We start from the raw sequence: 20,162 nt of genomic DNA on the forward strand, positions 1-20,162 counted from the left end.
AGCATCGGGGGGGTTGGGCTTGTGAGTAAAGCTTACGGGAAACAGGGTCAAGGTGGAAATTCTCCACCGCATTTACCTAGGTCAAACCAACCGAACCTCTGAACTCCGTCCATTCATTACCATTATGTATATTCATTCTTAATTACCACCCGCTCTTGTAATTCAACTCGCTCGTGAATGCCACGAGCCCAAAGTTCGTTGGTGACTTAAAAAAGACGATTTTTTTTTTCAAACTTCAAGTCTAAAGTATGGTTCGAAATAACGAAAAAAAGATGCTGTCCAAGTTTCAGCTCTTAATATTAATATTTATATCAGATCAAAAGCTTAAATTCATTCATTCGCTAGGACACACAAAATTTGCCAAGGTTTTTTATTTTATTTTCATTCTTTTTTTTGTTTTGTTTTATCTAGTATCGCAATAATCTCTCCGTTTCTTTGTTTGTCTTCGCTGATGATTATAGAACTTTTTGATTTTCAAATTACATCATAATCCACGTGCGGAGATGTTTTATTATATTTTTACCACGCCAGTTTCGGCTACACTTACACAGGTATATGTGTATGTAATGATAATGGTAAAAGAGATTGACGGATCGTTGGTATTAAATTGCGGAAAATTGAACCCCCGGGGATAAATTGTCTCAATCTAAGTGAAAAAGGTTCTTTGAATTTTTTTTTCCCCCTCTACGCTATGGCGTTCTTCTCAGCTGTTGGTAAATTTTCGCCCACGTTGTTCAGCAAGTCGGTATATTTTTACCGAATTGAATGGAAATACTTTTTCATCGGTAATAAGCAGGGAAATTTGAAATTTGTTTTTTTTTTTTTTTTACAGTTTGGTTTTAACAAAATTTAACACAATTGCGATTTTGTGTAGATACTTTTGTTCGTAATTTTTCGTATGTAATCGATTGATTTATAGATTATACATGTTGAAAATAATTTCACATTTCTTCGTTGTATCTATAAGTGGGTTATTAATACTACGCCTATTATTTCCATTGGTCACAAATAATTAAAGCGTTCGGTTGAATTCGTTTCTGTTCGGACGAAGATATTATTTTGTTTCTCGAATCAGTATACAATATATAATGTATACCAATTTACAACGAATACTAACTTTACTTTAAAAATAAAAGTCGAATCAATATCTTGGCTGCACCTGGAATTAATTTCATTTACGTACCGGAGGAGACACTTGTCGAAAACAAATAAGAATTAGTTTTCTGCTGGTGATTTCTCGGTGTTTAAACAAGTTGCAGAAAGTTTTATAAAGAGAGAATCAAAGAAAGAAAGAACGAAAGCAATAAATTGAGGATCAAAGTATTTAAAACACTAGCAATTATTTTCACCTTTAATCGATGGGATTCTTAACTACTTTGTCTTTTCTTCAACTCCATTGTGAACAATGAAATTAAACTATCGATCAATTCGTCGAAGATTCTAAGCGATTCAAGTATTCTTTCGCACGGAGTTAAATTCTTTGTCAATTAAGAGGCGAAAACGAATTGCGCTGAATCTCGGAAATGGGACAAAAACGTATACCAAGGTAGATATTATATATGCAGTCGTAGAGGCTCGCCGAAATGGATATTTCGCGATCGTCGGCAACCCCTTTCAAATATGCGAATTCGGGACAGCTAAGGAGGGACGAAAATAGAATTAAAATTTTTTTCCCGAGATTATATTACGTTCTTATCGTTGGTTCGTAAATTTTGTGCAAGACGAAGAGGAATTTTTATGCTCGATTAAGTTTTTCTTTCCGATTCACACGCTTAATTTAAGTTAATTTTTTTTCTCACATTAACTTAACCGAAAGATTCTTTTTCCCTTGTACAAAATTCGCCGATTTGTTTTACCCTTTTGTTTTCACTTGTTATTATTAATGCCTGATTTATATACAAAACAATATTTTAAACCCATTTAATTTGACGTTTTATAACGATTTTTTTTTTCACGCGTAGCGACAAAATTTGTCTTTTTTACGTTCTTACTCGACTTACTTTTTTCTTTTCTTTGTTTTTGCTTTTTTTTTTTTTGCTTCGTCTTAACGACAGAAAAACGAGTCTCCAAGCTTCGGCGCAGATTACCAAACTTTATACACAGTACATATAAATAATACATATTTTGTGCGAAATTTTCAATTTACTTACACCTAATTCGCGTTATATTTTGCAGTTTGTTTCGTAATGCTTATCTTGTCTCCCCGCCTGCGACTCCCTTTGAACTTTCGTGCATTAAATACGTTCCGAAATCTTCTTTTTTTTTTTCTTATTTCGACGGTGTACTTCATTACGGCAAATACGCTATATTTACATACGTATATGCGTTATGTACATATAAAGTCAAGGTAACATACGGTTGAAAAATATATTTTTTTGTCTGTAGATTTTAACGTCGTTACAGCCTTTGAATTGTATATGGACAAAATAAATAACAAACACTGGTGGTAAATATAAAAATTTCTTAAATATTGTTTTTAGATTTTTTTATTTCTAGATACATTAATACCTAGGTATAATAAATATTATCCAAACAATCAGTGATCCAATGCCGACAATTAGATCGCGAGTTCTCGACGTCAGCTGAGAGGTTCTCTCCTTCTCTCTCCTCTCACTCTTTATCGCTTGTTCTCTATATCTCCCTCTTTCATCGGGCAAACGAAGTAAGAGAGGGTTATTGATTTTTCGGTGAACATCTGATTTTGTATGAAAGAGGGTGCGATGAGCGAGGAGCCAGTAGCAGACACAGCCTCTTTCTCTCTCTCTCCCTCCCTCTCTCTCTCTCTCTCCTTGATTTCTCCCGTACCAGCTGCTGGCTGAAGGGCTGAATGGCAGAGAAGAGGATAGAAGGAAGAGGGAAAGCATTTTCATCCTCTTCGTCCAAAATTCGTTCGTCCCTGTTACCACGGAGACAGCCTAGATTTCGTCGTGACCAGGAGAAGCGATAGAGCCGAGAGTCGAGAGAAGAAGCAGCAGGCCTCGTTTCCTTTGTTTCAGATATTCTCGGTCATATTTTCAGCATCCGTTGAACAGTCCTTGAATCATCTCTTCGGCACGATATTTCTCAGACAAAATGCGGCAGCTGCATATGTGTTATGTGGTCGGGTATTTTTACTCGGTCCAAGTGCCAAATTTCATATCATCGAATCGATTATTATATCACCATATGGTCCTGTTGGTGATTGGGCTTCATGGACAAGAACTTCATTTTATTAAAGAGTTGATACGAAATTTTAGGCGTAAAAAAATTAGTTGGTATCATAATATATAATACAAGCAAGGTTTTAATATTATTGCAATTATACAAAAATGTATTATCATACTCACCATTTAGTATATTTGGATAATATAGTTCAGTTATCGTTGATGTATTTTCTGGTAATTGACGCGTTGAATTTACTCATTTAGTTTGCTACATTTTTACAATTAAACAAGACTTACAATTTTGTTGCGCACAGATCATTTTCATTTTGTATCAAGAAACAGGTTTTTCAGTTACGGTGTAAAGAATGAGAATAGTCGAAGCCTGGTATGGCATAAATCGTGATTTATTGTTTCCGACTCAAAAATAAGAGAAAGAAGGAAAAATGAAAGAAATCAGTGTTTCGTCTCTTTTACTGACATTATTTCTTGGAAGGTGGAAAAATGATCTTCCTCGAGTGAGTTTAGCGCGCAGATACAAGGTATTCCTGTTTCTATTTTCGAGTCTTGAAGCCTACGGACTTCGGTACAGTTTCACATAGTTTCACGAGAGGTGATGGTTTCAAGTATATTTGCAAAATTTAACGGTTATATATCTTTTTCGATATACGTATACCGACAAGTGCGGTAAAATTCTGTTCCACTAATTTTTCTATCGTAATGTGCGATGATAATTAATAAATACTCGATACGCAAAGTTTAAGATTTTAAAACAAATGTTATCCTACCCTAACTCGGAGTGTCTCCTGTTATATTCTATCGTATGTCTTTAATTATCACACCTGAACCATCCAATGATGTAAACGTAATAAATTATCCCAAATCCTGAATCGAGAGGCGTGATTTTAGATGCGGGAAAAATACGGTATCCGTTGTTTAAATAATTCCACTCGTAAGATTCTAAATCTGACCAAGGGGGGCAAGGCAAGCTTCTATATTTCGTACTGCGAACAGTTTTCTCTCTCTCTCTTTTCTTAGAATTACGATTTTTGGCGCGTCCGCTAGTTTCCTCACCTCGGGAATAGTTTTGCTCGGACAGCTTTGCCGATGCTTAAGTAGCTTCGACGGGACGGCAGTTTGTCATACACACGTAGGCTTGTGTGTAATGTGCCTGTGCACACGTGGTGAAAGGTACCAGAGTCACCCTTGTTAGATGCGTCATAACGTAACCCTTTGGTAATAAACGTGTACGTTGTTGGGTCGTGAATTCGAGGTTGATAAAAAATTATGAAAATTCGACAGGGTTTTTTCAGCAGTGAAGACTCGTAGACAATTAATACGGGACCGAAGTTAGTAACGTTATCGTAATGATTCGCGTCTCGGAAAAAATTGTTGTATCGCAATTTTAAGAATGTCTGACGATGCGGTAAATTATAAGAGAAGCAAAACTTACGCATATTTTGCAAACTCAACTATTTCAGTCACTATAAAATTGCAAAACAGTATTTTTTTCCCCTAACGTTTCGTTACGTTAACGTTACTGACTTCAGTCTCATCGATTAATCGCGTGAACCACAATTTTTAAAACTCATCTGGAAAAAGAAATAATAATCGAGCTTTGAAAGTATGGGTAAATATACGTTAGGTTACACATCTCTATTCACTTATCCTGCCTCATTATGCTTGAAAAATTACCCACCGGCTACCGGTTTAAAAATAAGTCTTGTTATACAGAAATTTCAGTGCCAAAAATATAAAAGCTTTTTCAATACCGCCGGCTTATTAAAGTTTATATTCTGCTTTCAATATTTTTACATTCTTTATAACAATTTGTTCTACCTGTGACAGTTTCTACTATTATTATTATTATTATTATTATTATTGTTATACATCACGTGCTAGGTGCTCAAACGTGATCTCGAGGCCTAAAATTTGGACTAATTTATTGGATTACGTGTTGCATCCGGTTTCGGTAAATCGGCTTTGTCTGAGCACTGCTCTCAATTGGTTAGATCTACCATGTTTTTGTTGTTTATCGTTTGAAAGCAAACTTGCGACAATAGCGCTGTCAGTTAATAATTGTCTTCGAAACGATTTGCGTAAGGCGAAAAGATCCATTGATATATTATACTGGAGGTATTATGTATACATATACATGTAACTGACAAGCATCATGGAATACATTATTAAATCGAGTGGGAAAAACAAATGAACTATATAATACGAGCAAAAGTTATTGCATATGTATTATGCATCAGTATGATGAGAATATCGCACAATTATTCTACTGTAGAATACCTACAAGTATAATTTACGATAATCGTTTATTACGCGTGCACAAAGTTATTGTATAAGTGTGATTTTTTTTTCACTGTTTTTTTTTCTCCCTTTTTTACACTCGCTGACCTCGCTGTGTAATGATCCAGATACTCGTTTATTCTTCACACAATCAGTCTCAGTTTCTGTTTTTATTTATTTTTAATTTTCAATAATTCACTCTTAAATTGAAGTGAGTTTAAAAAAATTTCAATTCATTCTTTTGCATTTCCTGTTAGTTGAAATTAATTTTCATTAATTCAATTTAATTCTTTTTTATCTGTAAACAAATAATTCTCGCACGAAACTAAAGTAAACTCAAATCAACTTGATTTAATTTACCACAATTTAGTTATTTTTCAGTTAATTCTCATTATTTCAATTAATTTTCAATAATTCACTTAGTTCTCTCGTTAATACACTTATCTTGCATTAATTCCGTCAATTCCCAATAATTCAGCTGTATTATAATTAATTCGCAAACCCTGTCGACAGATCAATTCAGCGTGTTATTTCCCCTTTGGATTTTTCGACCAATAGCTGTGCTAGTGTAATATATTACCCAACAAAAAAAATAAGAAAAAACAATTCTCATGCCTAGCGCTCGTTCCTTGCTACACTAGACAATTAACGATGAGATATTTAAACTTCCCGTCAAAGTTACAGGTGTGCACGTGGTTTAAAGGCGGCAAATAATGCCGTTAGCGATACGTTGAACATTAAGGCATGGTGTAAACCGTTGCCATGCTACCAGGTATTCCTCATCATTAACGGTGGGAAATAAGGCAAAACAATGAGTTTGCGATGCGTGTATAACGTAGGTATGTCTACCTACTGTAAGGTAATTCGCTCGCGACGGAATTCCATGCTTTGATTCGAAAACCCGATTGGTTGTAGGTGTCTTACATACACACGCACGTGATGTAAGCGGGTCAGTGATGTGAGGTACAACTCTACGTGTGTAAGTGTTACACCTGTGCTTCTTTTTTTTTATCTCTCTCTCTCTCTTTCTCTCTGTCTTCTTCCTCTTCTTCCTCTTCTTCTTCTTCTTCTTGGTCCGTTGACTACATGCACCAGGAGGATCTCCTTATATCGAGGATAACTGTAATCGACCCTCGATTCTCTAAACTCTTTCTTTTCTCACCCCGTTTATAAGCCAAAGTACCGCGTGGTACGCGAACCGTGATACCTCCGTGCTCTCTTCCTGATATGCTACACACTTGTCCGTCATGTTTTTCCCTTGTTCTTACCAAGAAGACGAACTCACGCTCGTCTAGATATATCGTCCTAGTCAGCTGTTTGAACGAATTTTTGTCAACTTTTAATTACTTCACGCCCCCCTCCGACCTTTCTTTCTACAGGTTTACGATTAGAATTTTTTTTTACACAGAATTTATGTTTTTTTCCCTCTATTTCTTCATTACACTACGTAATATTTTAATTCCGTTTGTGGTACACGCAATTTTTGAATATCGAATCGCATCTAATCCGTATTTTTTTCTACTTCTCTGTTACAGGTCAGTATATCGGTCATTTTTTAAATCAACAATGGAAGTTCGATGATACGGTTTACACTTTGTTGCGTGCTGTAAAAATTCTGAGGTAATTATATCCTAAAAAAATAATAATAATTATTATTACAATTGTTACAAAAACGCTACTTCCGAACGTCTGCAAACTTTCTATAATAAATCATTTTTGATGTATTCAATTTCCGTGTTATCGACGTAATTGTTTTTGCAACGAAATAAAAAAGCCACTTTCTTCATGTATATATATATAATATATACACTCTTTCGCGTTATGTATACGTGCTGCGGGTACAGTAATTTATCCCGTAGTTTAGAATAAGTACAGCTGTTCAAGCAAGAAAACTTGCCTTCCTTATTCTCTTACCTAACTTCGACGGTGAGAGCTGTTCGAAACCAAGGTGTTTGAATTCAACGCGGTTGCGTCGCTTTCGCGTTGGCTCATTGAACGCCGCCTTATTTGCCGTACTGTACCTATATTACGTGTCGAGATCCCTTAATTTCGTCAACTTTATTTCTCTACTTTGCTTCATTATTACTTTACTCCAGTCGACGTCAATTTTCCGAACTTGCGTGAATTTCTTTGACGCCATAAATCCGCGGGTACGAGTTGTTTCGTTTATTTGTTGAAAATCAAAATTATTACCGAAATTCTTGAATGAAGAACCTTTGAAGATGAAACTGTTCGAGTCGATTGATTTTGCGTTTTCGTACTTACAATTTACCGGATTAATCGAGGATCCTGAGAATTATCGTTGAGACGTAAATCACGATTTTATATGTAACATACGACGCGATATCTTAATTTTGGTAATTAACTGTTAACTCGTCATGCCGCGCCTTCGTTATTCATAGCCTCGGTATAATTTTGACTAATTGTAAGTGGGGCTGCGTTACAAGTGTTGGTACAAAATAGTTGTACAGGTATATTATATCTGTTCCATCTACGTTAAGGAGAGAAAAAGAGTTGAAAAAAAAAACACAATTAATAAAAGGAAAAGAGAAACAACGTACTTGACCCGAACGGGCAGAAAGTTGATAAGGTAAATACTATTTAACGAATACCTCTTTCATTTTTTGTTCTCTCTCTCTCACTCCTCCGTATTTTTCACTCCGTACGTTATTCCAATCATAACGATAATAATAATAATAACATCTAGCGATCCTCTTCTCTTCTCTCTCGGGTGATTCGTCATCGGTTCACTGGGTCGTTTTTCTTTACATGCGTATTATATCTTTCTTTTTTTTTTTCTCAATCACTTTTCAAGCACCGACAACGTCCGAAATATTACGACTGCACGTTTTCTACGTTTCTTGAAATTTCACAATTACTCGAATAGAACAGACGCCGTTAAGTTACACGTGTCGGTGTACAATTTTTGCAGACTAATTAATTAGCCGAATTATTTTTATAGACATACCTGCCGAGATTACAGGGAACGAGGATGTTCCGCTTTAATTTCCTTGTTATTAGCTGACGAATAGGTGTGGATTATTTTTTATTTTTGGATCTTCTCTTTTTGGCTTGCCAAGTTCGGCATGCCATACCGCTCTTCATATATTAATATAAGGTCCCTCCGGCATGCATGCGATGGAATTAATGAGATGCTTCTCGCGTAGACTTTCTTTGATACACATATATGTGTCTATACGTATAGGATCTATGTATCATATGTATACATATAACCTTGTTGTCGGGCTCCTCCTCCTCCCTATCCTTTTCATTTGAACAGCCCACTGACCTAATTAAACCTCTGCTTTAATTCTAAAAAGTGCTGAAATCGTTTGAGAAAAGGGATGAAGAAAAAAAAAAAAAGCAAAAAACGTCGCGAATCGTACATTTTTTTTTTTTTTCTCTTCATCATTTCATTTGTACTGAAAAATCACGGGGTTTGAATTCGGAAGGTCGATTAAAAATAATGGAAACAAGAAGGAAAAATCCGAACGCACAGATTTACAATTGATCCTGCTGTTGAACAATTATCCGTGAAAATTGATCTTCCGCTGTAAGTAAAATTATAGGTACGCAAGTCTCGTATTTATGGACTATGCATTATATACGGATATGTAATTTATTTGCAAAGGGAAAGGATTTGAAAGGAATTGATCGTTCGTTCGTTTATTCGTTACTCGGCGGCAGTATGCGCGGGTTAACTATAAGTGATACTATTATTTTCGTATCCTTACAGTATGATACCTATAACGTTGCGCAAAGGTGTGTTCGTGATACATATTGATACATACAGAGACTTGTCGTGGGACTTGTACGTACAAAGGAGGAGGAGGGAGAATGAGGAGAAAATGGAGGCGGGGGTGTTTGAAGGTGTTCGAAGGTGGGTTTGTGTTTGTGCGTCGATGTAATGTAGGTTAGAATGCGGTAGGGTTGATGCCAGCAGCAGGCTGCTTGCACGTTTACCACCAGCTGACGCCGCGCAATCAATATTCTCTCTTACACTTTATCAAACTAACAACGCACGAATCGAACGTGATATACGGTGAAAAGGGAACCACCCGTTAAATTACTTATAAAATCGTGATGCGCATTTTGTCCGTTTAGTCGCCGGTCGGTGATCTAGAATCACGTATGTTCACGCGTATGTAAGTACTTGAAGCGCTGATCGATAAATCGTGTCACGTTTTAGAAAACATCGTGCGATGTATCTTTGTTGACGTACACGTTTTACTTCTAGTAAGCAAACAAACGTTGTAGTACGTATATAACTGCAAGTTGGCCAACAAACAAATATATACATATACATGTGTAAATTCTTTCGTTCCCTGTAACAATCGATTTTCTGGTCAATTGTTTAATATTAGAAGAGAAGGTGCGGTATGATTAACAAGAACAATATAAAAAATAAAAATAAAAATATCGATATATTATTATTAGAGACAAAATGAATTGAGAACGATACATAACTGATATAATTTCGTGTTCCATTTATCGATTATGTAATATTACGGTTTAATAGATACAGAGAGAATGGTTTTGCGTGATTATTAGAGAAATTTCTAATTTTGAAACGCAATATTCTGACACTTAGCGACGCATAAGCAACGCATATTACAACGTTGCACCGCAGAGACTGATCAGCTAATCTGGCCTACTTGTCGCAATTCTATCGTGGTTCAAGTTTTGAGGATGTGGTCGTCGGACGACGATTAGGAATAACGTCTGGCTGTTGATGCTGTCGGGAAAGTTGGCATGTTTATGCATTAGAGATGCCGCTTAATTATAAGCTAATACCACGCACGGTGCTGTGTGCGATATGATATGCAGTAAGCCTCTAATTAGTTGAAATTTTTATCACCTTGTAATGCGCACTTTTCTTGTAATGCGCACTTTTATTGCCACTTTTAACGCGTTTCCTTAGTTCTATTTCAAATTAGTTGAAATAGTAAAGAATAAGGAGAATCAGGTTGAAAATTTGTAATCGTTAAAAATCCGAATAATTGTATTTACAATACTGAGAAATCTTCGTGATTGTACCGGAAAAGAGTTTTTTCTCGGTAATTCAATGTTATTATTCAAACGAGTCTTCGTTATACTGATAATCTAATTTGGACACATTTTTTTTTTTTATTAGATACGGTAGAATCGTGATCTATCTGATCTCTAGAACAAAATTGTGTACACAAGGTACAGGGTAGGTACACAGAGGTATGTGTATGTATCTCATTGTTAGCACAGCACGCGATCAAAAAGAACGGTGAAAAAGATAAGGCGGCGGCATCACCGCAAGAATATATACCATATATATATATGTGTGTGTGTGTGTGTGTATACGCAGTGATATTGTTACAAGGTGCATCTACGCATTTGCAGGAATCAGCTATACAGGCAACGACGATATAAGGGGAAACCGAGAGATTGTAGGTACATACCTATGTATCTACGTTATGTACTTTAAGCGAATAATAGCGTGTACGCGGGGATTTTTATTCTTACGATATAACGCGGTTTACTTGAGAATACGACGCAACAGATTTTACCGAGTATGTCGGTGAAACACAACTAAGTGAAATGTTTGCATTTTCTCTCTCTTGAGAAAAATGTTTTCTCGTTAAAAATAAAAGTAGTGACCTGCGGAACAACAAATTGTCATAATCATTGAAACTACGTTTTAAGTAAATTTGTTCGAATTTGTGAAACAATTTTTTTCTTCGTAATTTTCGGTAAATTTGCCAAATTTTTATTTAGGCATGGCTGTTGAAAAGAGACAGAATATTGTTCCAGATTATTTCACGAAAATTCGAAAATACCGTGTTATTGTTAACGATCGATCCTACATTCATTAATCATAAATGAAATTGATGAGCCGCTATGAGCAGAATCGTTCATCACGTACACGACGCGGCGACGGTAGTAAAAAATGCGAGTAAAACTTGTTTATCAATTTTGGTAAATGTAATAATCATCATCATCTCGACGGGTGATCCGTACCTTCTTTCTCTTCCTTGGGCCACTTTTATTTGCACTCATGTCTGATCTCGTGGAACGTTAAGTTCCGTTAGACCGTGTCATGTTATATTACATTGTGTACTATGCCTATCAGCTGTACATATACAGTTATACACATACCTCTTATCGTCAGCAGCAGCAGCAGCAGCAGCAGCCAGACGGCAGACAGACAGACAGACAGACACAGACAGACGATGTAGCAAATTAAATTATCGAAACACAATAATGCGATCAGTACCGAGTAAGACGGACGGAAAGTGGGGGATAATTACGTCAGGGGAAAACAAATCCTTATTAAAAGTTGCTCGCGACTGCGTGGCGGTATATATTTCGATCGTGTTATACGTACGTATGTGTACATATGTAAAACGATTTTAAATCATTGAGAGTTTAACTCAGAAGCGGTTTCAGTACTAAAAAAAAAAAAAAGAATTTAGAAGCAGATTAATATATTATACTATATCAGTCGAGGTGAGATATTTCTTTGAAAAAATTTTCTTTCTTCATTGCATACGTATTAGGGCAGTCTTCAAAAAGGTTATTTTTGAATTTCGACCGTCGCGTACCTCAAACTGGTACCAGATAAATCAAAAATAAAACCCCAAGCCGTCAGAGGGTTGATTTTCCCATTTAACCCTTTTCAAGGGAACAGCAAATCTACCTAACGGATTTAGATGAAATTTGATACAAGAGGGTTTCTTGAGTCGCCGAATACGAGTCTGGAAGAGAAATTTTGAAATTCAAAATAGCGGATCCAATAGCAAGTGACTTTCGGGATGTTTGTCCGCCGTATTGGATCCGCCATTTTGAATTTCAAAATTTCTAGCCCAGATTCGTAATCAGCGTTCCAAGAAACCTCCCTGCATCAAATTCCATTTAAATCCGTTGGGTAGATTTACTGTTCACTCGAAACTGTTTAAATGGAGAAATCAACCCTTTGACCACACGGATTGGAGTTGAGATGAAGATTTGAAAAAATTAGGGAATTATTTTTCAATGATCTGGAACCGATTTGGGGGGTGAGATAGTCGTAATTTAAGAATTACTTTTTAAGGACCACCCTCACTAATACGTAGGTATGAATCTTTTCAAATCTCTGGTAAAAATATTTCTCGTAGAATTACCCGCCGATAAATTACGTCATCCGGATCTGCGTGGAGCCTTTGATATAAATATACCTTTATTACCTTATACATATATATACATACCTGTCTGCATACCGCGGAAGCGAATTCTTGGGAACGTGATCGAGTGAATCCGCTCTGCCGTAGCACCGGAATTATCATTTTACCATGGATACATATTACGGATAGGCGGGATGATCGACGCAAGCTCCGACGGCAGAGGATTGATCGTTAAATATTTCACACCCAGTACAATCATGCGCGACCGGATTTTGACGTAATAGAAAATTTCGCTAGTGCAGGTTACAGATTTGAGCACACTTCGGTACCTCGCTAAAATTAGAACGCGCGAACGGGTTCGGGAACGTCTAGATTCAGCTGCGACCTCGCCTTGCTATTCTTCTTCGTCTGCACGCGCTCTTCAACTGACAAAAATTCTTCGCTTCGATCACGTATTAATCGGTTTAGGATTATAGGTTTCCAATGATGTTGGGAAATTTAAATCGGAGGGATTGAAGGAAAAAAATGTAGAAAGATTAGTTAATTAACGGGTCACGGTTTTGAATTTTTAAAATAGCTGTAATCTGTTTGATAGAATGTAAAAGTGTGGAAAGGAAAATTAAAATATAGAATCTTCAGATTGATAATATTATTTGAAATTCGATGAGGTGATTCTGTTATTTTCTAATCCTTGCTACATATTTTTATCGCTACAGAGTCTGAAGATTAGAATCTAATGTTTGAAAACAATCAAAAACGTGTAACGCCCATCGCAATCGTTAAATTATTACACCGCATACAAACAGTAAAAAGAAATACATACGAGCTGTAGAAAGATGATTTTATAATTGTATGTATAATTTGCAGGTAAAACACGCAAAGATTTGTATTTTATTTCTTCTCAGGAAAACAACGAAAAAAAAAAATCACGAAATTATAATTCATTGTTTTGTATAATTTATGTTTTAATTAGCAAAGATTAGGTAAATGTTGTTTTTACGCCAGTCGGTGTCCGGTCAGAGAGTAGAGTTGTTCAATTAAGCTGATTGTGAGTAGGCTTTGCGCGACGCCGTCTGAACCTGAAGTAAAAAGGTGGAAATAACCCGAAGAAGTATAAAAAGCATCATATTTGACAACCGCGACGGTATATAATATTAATACTTCTAAAATTGCCCGAGAAATTTTTTCTCGATGTCAGGTATCACACCTTGCTCAAGATGAGTAGAACTAAAAAAATGTTAAATACACAGTGATTAGAAAATCGAAAAGAAGAAAGAAAAAGAAAGAAAAAAAAAAAAAAAATAATGATTCACGACAAGACGACCTCCGTACACGCGGCCAGTCGGGAAAAGAAAGTCGTCGTTGTCACGAGGCTGACTGACTGACTGAAACAAAAGCCTCGGCTCATAGCGCACGCACAGAGCAGCGTTTGAACCGAGCGAGCGAGCTCTCGTTGTTGTAAATGCCATTTTACTCGAGGTCCGATGCTGCTTTGACGGTCGGCGGTCGGCGGTCGGCGGTCGGCGGGAAACGGCGGGACGGTCGCCCGGTCGGCAACGTAACGAAACGACCAACGAAACACACCGAAGTTACCTCGAGAGGACGAGGAGTGGGGACGGCGTAGCTTCAGTAGTAGCGACGCGTTCGACTCAGACGGTTTCGGCCAGCGTTCAGAGTCGCGTCGTCCGGTTGTCGCTGTTTTTATCACTACCGCGCGTCCGTCTCTCGGACGCGGCTAATAATTGTAAGGGTCGTTTAAACACGGTCGACGCGTGCTTATTCTCGTCCCACAGCTCCCTTCTTTTATCTTGAGGTTTATCGAAGATTTCGGAGTTGTTTTTCTTGGTTTTGTTCATGTTATTTTTGTTTTTTTTTTCCTTAACCCTTGTTTCGCTTGCATCGATTTGTGACATTGATTTAACAGTCAGTTTTTAATCGTCGTCAATTATCGATCGATTAATAAGTATTCACCTATGTTTATACAATAAATAGACATGTTTTCGATGAAATTATCATCAATCACCTACCGACGATACATGTTGCAGTAAGCGTGAATAATTTTGCTAATCTTTGAAATCGAATACTGCGGTGGGTGAATTAATACGTACCTGGTGCTGATTATACGATAACAATTCATTCAGGGACGGTTTGAGGAACGAATTTTATTGGAGTATATGCATATACATATATATATATATATATATATATATATATATAAAAGGTATTTATCAAACTTGACCGAGATAGCGAATGTACGTACGTATTGTTTGGTTGCCTATCGACGATGACGAGGACCGTTATCTTTCAATTTTCAATTTTCTCAAACCGCTTATTTTCCTCCGAAACATCCTCCCCCCCCCCCCCCCCCCCTTCCTTCCTTGAGTTTCGCTCGCGCAACGACGACTTAATCGCGACCAGCGATTGTGTATAATAATATCAAACCGTATTGACAAACTGGTTAAAAGCAGTGTCTCCGACCCAGGCAGGCCGGCATTCGTCGCGGTGTTCGCTTCGTCTCTCGTTTCGCTTCACTTCGAATTCTTCTTCTGCACAGTGTCTCTTCGGCGAATCAGTGCGCCGCTATTTACAATGATTATTTAGTACCTACTATTCCGAGTAAGCGAGTGAGTGAGTGAGTGAGTGAGTGAGTGAGTGAGTTAGTTTGTGGGTTTGTTGGCTCGGTGATTCTGTACTCTCGGAGGAGTTGGTGTACGGTACACTCACGGGCAACACCGTGCCTGTTTTACCACGTGAATATATATACATATACATATATATATATATATAGCTACGTGGATCAGAGGACGCCTGAAGCGATACTCGGTCTCCGTCTAGTCCCTGGGATTCGAAAGTATCTCGCAAGTAGAGTGACTCGATGAATAGTCGCTGCTGCTGCATCGGGAACCGCTGATTCCGTTGACGTTCAGCTTCATGGACCGACAAACTTAACGTCCAGCTCGCTCTTAATTGCCTGCGACTTCGTCACGCGATCAGTTCTGTACCGTTCTGCTTCTTGTTCTTCTTTCGTCTCTTCGAGTACGCTATGCATCCTTGCTTCCTGCTCCTCAAGCTTTTCCATCTCTGATAAACAAGGTACGTTTTTTAGTCTTAAGGATTCTTCTGCTCTTTATATATCACGCGACTCGGTGTTTCTTCGCCGTTTGGTTTATTCGAAAAATTTTACATTGGATCTTTTCGAACTTATACGGTCTGTAACCTCCTCTAAATTCCAGTCGAATATATATATATACACATATATATGTATCGACGCAATTCATTTAACGAGCTTTGACTTACGTTATATCATGTATTGTGATGTCTAGGAATTAATTGTAATTCGTGTCACAGAACAATGCGCGGTTTATAAAATGATCGACACTTCACTGTGTATACACGTATTTACCCAGGTATCAATATGGCGTCGTGTGGAGAACGCCATCGGCCAATCGAGAATGAGAAAATCCTACCTTGAACTTCTCGAGCCCTCGGTATCTACGGATATGTATAATGTATGAGTAATTTCTTGCTTTGATTTAGGTGGCTTTGGAAATGGGATATTCATTTTCCTCCAAAAGCTTTTTTTTCGCTTGTCGTTCACGGTAAAGATACATTTGACTCTGAAATTTATACCCGCGAAAAGAATACTATATATCTGGTATATTCAGAGATCGCGATTAGGTACAATTACATCTTAAGCACCTGCGAATTCATCAAACTTTAATCGAAACGTAAAACTTGCAAACAATAATCTGCTTTGCCGGCAATAATGATAGTCGAATTTTATACCTGCAGCATCAAGAATCGAACGTAGGTACAGGTGACGAAACGTAGGGTCAAATCAGTACGGAATTCCCTATATGTAATATATAGCCGTGCTTTTTTTTAGGTACGGTTGTCCGTCTCTCTCTCTCTCTCTCTCTTTGGTCGTTACCTTTTCCCCATTGTTTCCTTCTTTTTTTCTCATTCTATCCTTCTCTATCTGCGGTTCCGGCTCTTTTTCTCTTTCTCGTAGCAGCAGCAGCAGCAGCAGCAGCAACAGCGTGGATCACTGCGACGAGTGAGTCAGAGCTCGAGTATTTTAGAGAAAGAAAGAGAGAGGAAAAGAAAGAAAGAAAGAAAGAAAGAGAGAGACAGACAGAGAGGCACTACGAAACACCGCGTTCAGCATGTGTGTGACTAACTGACTGGATTGCCTTTGTCAGGGTTTCTTTTAGCCAATATGCACACCTACCCTTAGCCAGAATAAACTTCTACCACAGGCTCGACCTCGACTGCTCATCGGTCTCTTTAATTGTTATTGATCGCTTTTTTCCCCTCTCCATACAATATTGCGGGTTCGCCAATCATGCCTTACAAATTCCTATGCAAATATATAAACATCTGTATCGTGTGTGTGTTTAGGTAGAGTTGCACAAACACAAACAGGTGGACGTGTAGAAGGAAGAAGAAAAAAAAGATTACTCACGGAATTTCAAAATCTTTGTTTTATTCACTTTAATTTACACTTTTTCCTTGCACCGTCTTTGTCATCTTATCTATCAGTCGAGAAATCTTGATTAACACGTGAGTTTTTTTTATGGACAAAAACCAACAGTAAATCATTGTTCAATTTTTCCTCATTGCTGCGCCATTTTTCTACGATCCATTACCAGTTTGAGATTGAAATTTATTATTGAGATTGTATAGAAATTCAATTTTTTAATTGAATGATACGACGTTTGGGAAAGAAGTATGAAACTGAATGGAAACTTTATCGATTAACAAATTACATTGATCAAACGAGCGATCGAGATTGTTGCGACGAATTGAATGGAGCAAATTTGCGATTTAGGTACTCGATTGAGTAGCGGGATGGATGATCGGTGAATAGAAGCAGGTGGCGCAGGTTGGCTGGAAACGAGTTTAATGGCACGGTATAATGCCTGATAAGAGACTCCAATGCAGCTAAACAAATATCGTCGATGATTATTATAACATCGGTGAGTCAACTGGTACACGCAGAGAGGGATCATCCGACACACGTATCGAATCCAGAAAGTCTGGCGGATAGCGTGTCGTTCGTTCTTGATTCAGCTTCTTCGAGGAGTATATTGGAATCGTTCAAGTATACGACAATACGATATTGTGCGGAAAAACAGCACGGCTACGGATAGACCAAAGCTTGCGGCGATGTTATCAGCTGTGGAAAATACGCGGCTCGGGGGTTTTTTTTTTCTTTCTTTCTTTTCGCTACGCATATAAAGTTCATCGCAAAAATCCGTTCACCACGACTTCTTAATCATCCAAAACCACAGCCAAGGTCTGGACACTCTGTCAGGATAGCAGCCTTTTACCGAAGCTTTTCGATGCCTGTCTTTAAGTATTTCCATTTTAATCCACGAGCTGCGATTGACCGCATTAGCTGAGAAGGAAAAAAGAAACTTGAGCCGCTTTTCTACCGCTGATAGCAGAATTTTATGTATCGTCATCGATGTCTCTAGTCAGTGTAAAACTCGTTTTTATTTTCATTTACCTACTTCTATTACTATACGTTGAGTTGGAGAAAATCGAGAGTTTTCTTCTTATTCGCACCTCGTATGGTAATTATGTTCCGTGATTTCAGTCATTTGTCAGCCATTTCTATAAGCTTGTTTTATATTTCGTTAACGTAATCAAGTCACTGCCATTTTTATTGTGTATAACATACATGTGGGCATGCAAATTGGCGCAAATCTTCGTATGTGGCGGCCAAACCACTTCTAATCTAATCTCGGTAAGTTTCAACTTTCATTTACGCGACTCGGCTTTTCTTTAACGATGAAAACATTTAAGACGACGCGTAAGAAAAATAGAAATGATTAATAAGAAAAGCCGCAATCGATATCTCGGCATCATGATAAAGTAGACTAGACAAGCCAATTTTCTTTGAATCAAAGCAGCAGACCAGACATGTTATTTACGTACGTGCGGTATTTGTTGTAACGCACGTATTGGTTGTTTTATCATCCCGCGACAGGTAAGACTTAAATAACGACTAAACGCCGTTCTTGTTGTTATTGCGTTTCTAATAAGACGCAAATACTACACATATTGCTAGATCGGCGTGGTACAGATGTTGTGAGGAAAACAGCGATGCTGTTTGTCGTCGTCACGGAAGCTTTCGAGACACCTTTGACCTCGGCCGGTGACGACGGTCGTGATTATCTCTGGCTAAATATCTCCTTTAGCATATACATTAATTCATAATTATGATACGCATGTGTTGTTCTCGTACATATTTTTTACTCTGTATTATAACAAATACGTATACGATTATAATAATATGGAAAAAATTATCAGATATTACGGTGTAATTATGGTTTGGTATTCTGAATAAGTGTATGAACGGTTGTTCGTTATTTTGCCATCTTCTAGCACTAACTTTTTCGGTAATTTTCCTCATTTGCTATGTAATATTTTCAACTTTGTATCAAACTTCTTATACGAGGAAATCAGTTTTTAAGTATATCTGAAAAAACTATCTACCTTGTTACTTGATACCATTCATTCTTTGATGGTTTTTATATTTTAATCAAAATTATAGTTCAGAGAACTTATTCACAATTCGTTGCATTTGTTTCGTGATTACGCTACACAAGGATTACCTACGTCTGTGGGTTTTCGTTCGTTCGCGATTAATCGAATTTCGCGACACGGGCTTTCTTTTCGTTTCTTTCTTTTTTTTTTGGTTTCTCTGTTTCATTCGTTCTCTTCGCTATGGTATAATGGCATTAGCGCATAGCTGCGATAATATAATTATAAAAATGATAGAAGCAAAGAATAAAACAAAATACGTTGGAAATAACTGCAGCGTCAACAACAACGTCGATTCCTTCTAATTCTATTAACATTCGAGGATGCGATGTCGTTTTTTTACGTTGTTGCTGTCATATCTAATAATATACGATATACCTTCTTCTTCGTTCAGATAACACGATTCGGTCGTATAGTCGATAAACTTTATTAACCGCCGGCAATTGTCGCAGATTGAGTCGCGGAGTTGCTCTTTTTTTAATCGACGATCGTTCGTCGTGTCGCCGTTGGATTCGTCCAGTTCCTTCCGTGCGTGAGGAAAAAAAAGAAAAAAATAAAAAAACTAAGCTAAGAAGAACATGGAAACAAAAAGAAATCGTTGCATGCACGATGAACTTGAGCGCTGGCAAGCGATGCGGTAGCAACTTTCGAAGGCTAAAACTGTTTCCGAGCTGCAGGCCGTGCATATTATATCGAGACTGTGCAAGCTAGGAGGTATCTCTTCTTGGCATCTTTTTAGAGCATCCCACTACTTTGGTTTAATCTTCACCGGGGGGCACGAGACTATATAAGCTGCTGCTACCGCTGCTGTTGCTTGGTGCACAAATAAATAAACTTCTTTCGAAACTTGATGTACAATTATCTACGCGCTTGTGTGCGTGTGTACACGTATACAATGTGTGCATATGACACACGTGTGTGGTTATATATGGATACTCAAACACATGCATCCGTGCACAGAGTTTGACTGCTCGAGAAAAACTCCTTTTTTCAATCTTATCAGGGTCAAGTCCATTGCCGTTCGGCGTGAAAAGATCAA

The 20,162-nt window shown here is 37.5% G+C and overlaps 1 protein-coding gene across 6 annotated transcripts in view; it reads left to right on the forward strand.

Moving 5' to 3' along the window:
- Positions 1-20,162, forward strand: part of LOC107224814 (serine/threonine-protein kinase tricornered) — a 121,798-nt gene that overhangs the window by 61,233 nt on the left and 40,403 nt on the right. The window contains exon 1 of one of the 6 annotated variants that reach the window (XM_046731667.1): positions 7,038-7,058. The exons of 4 other annotated variants lie outside the window; for them this stretch is intronic. The gene's annotated coding sequence lies outside the window, so the exon portion shown is untranslated. Of the gene's footprint in view, positions 1-7,037; positions 7,059-14,450; positions 15,665-20,162 lie in introns of those variants that run through there. One more of the 6 variants, XM_046731666.1, reaches the window with a different exon arrangement.

The sequence above is a fragment of the Neodiprion lecontei genome, chromosome 2 (genome assembly GCF_021901455.1).
Source record: "Neodiprion lecontei isolate iyNeoLeco1 chromosome 2, iyNeoLeco1.1, whole genome shotgun sequence".
Classification (NCBI taxonomy): Eukaryota; Metazoa; Arthropoda; class Insecta; order Hymenoptera; family Diprionidae; genus Neodiprion; species Neodiprion lecontei.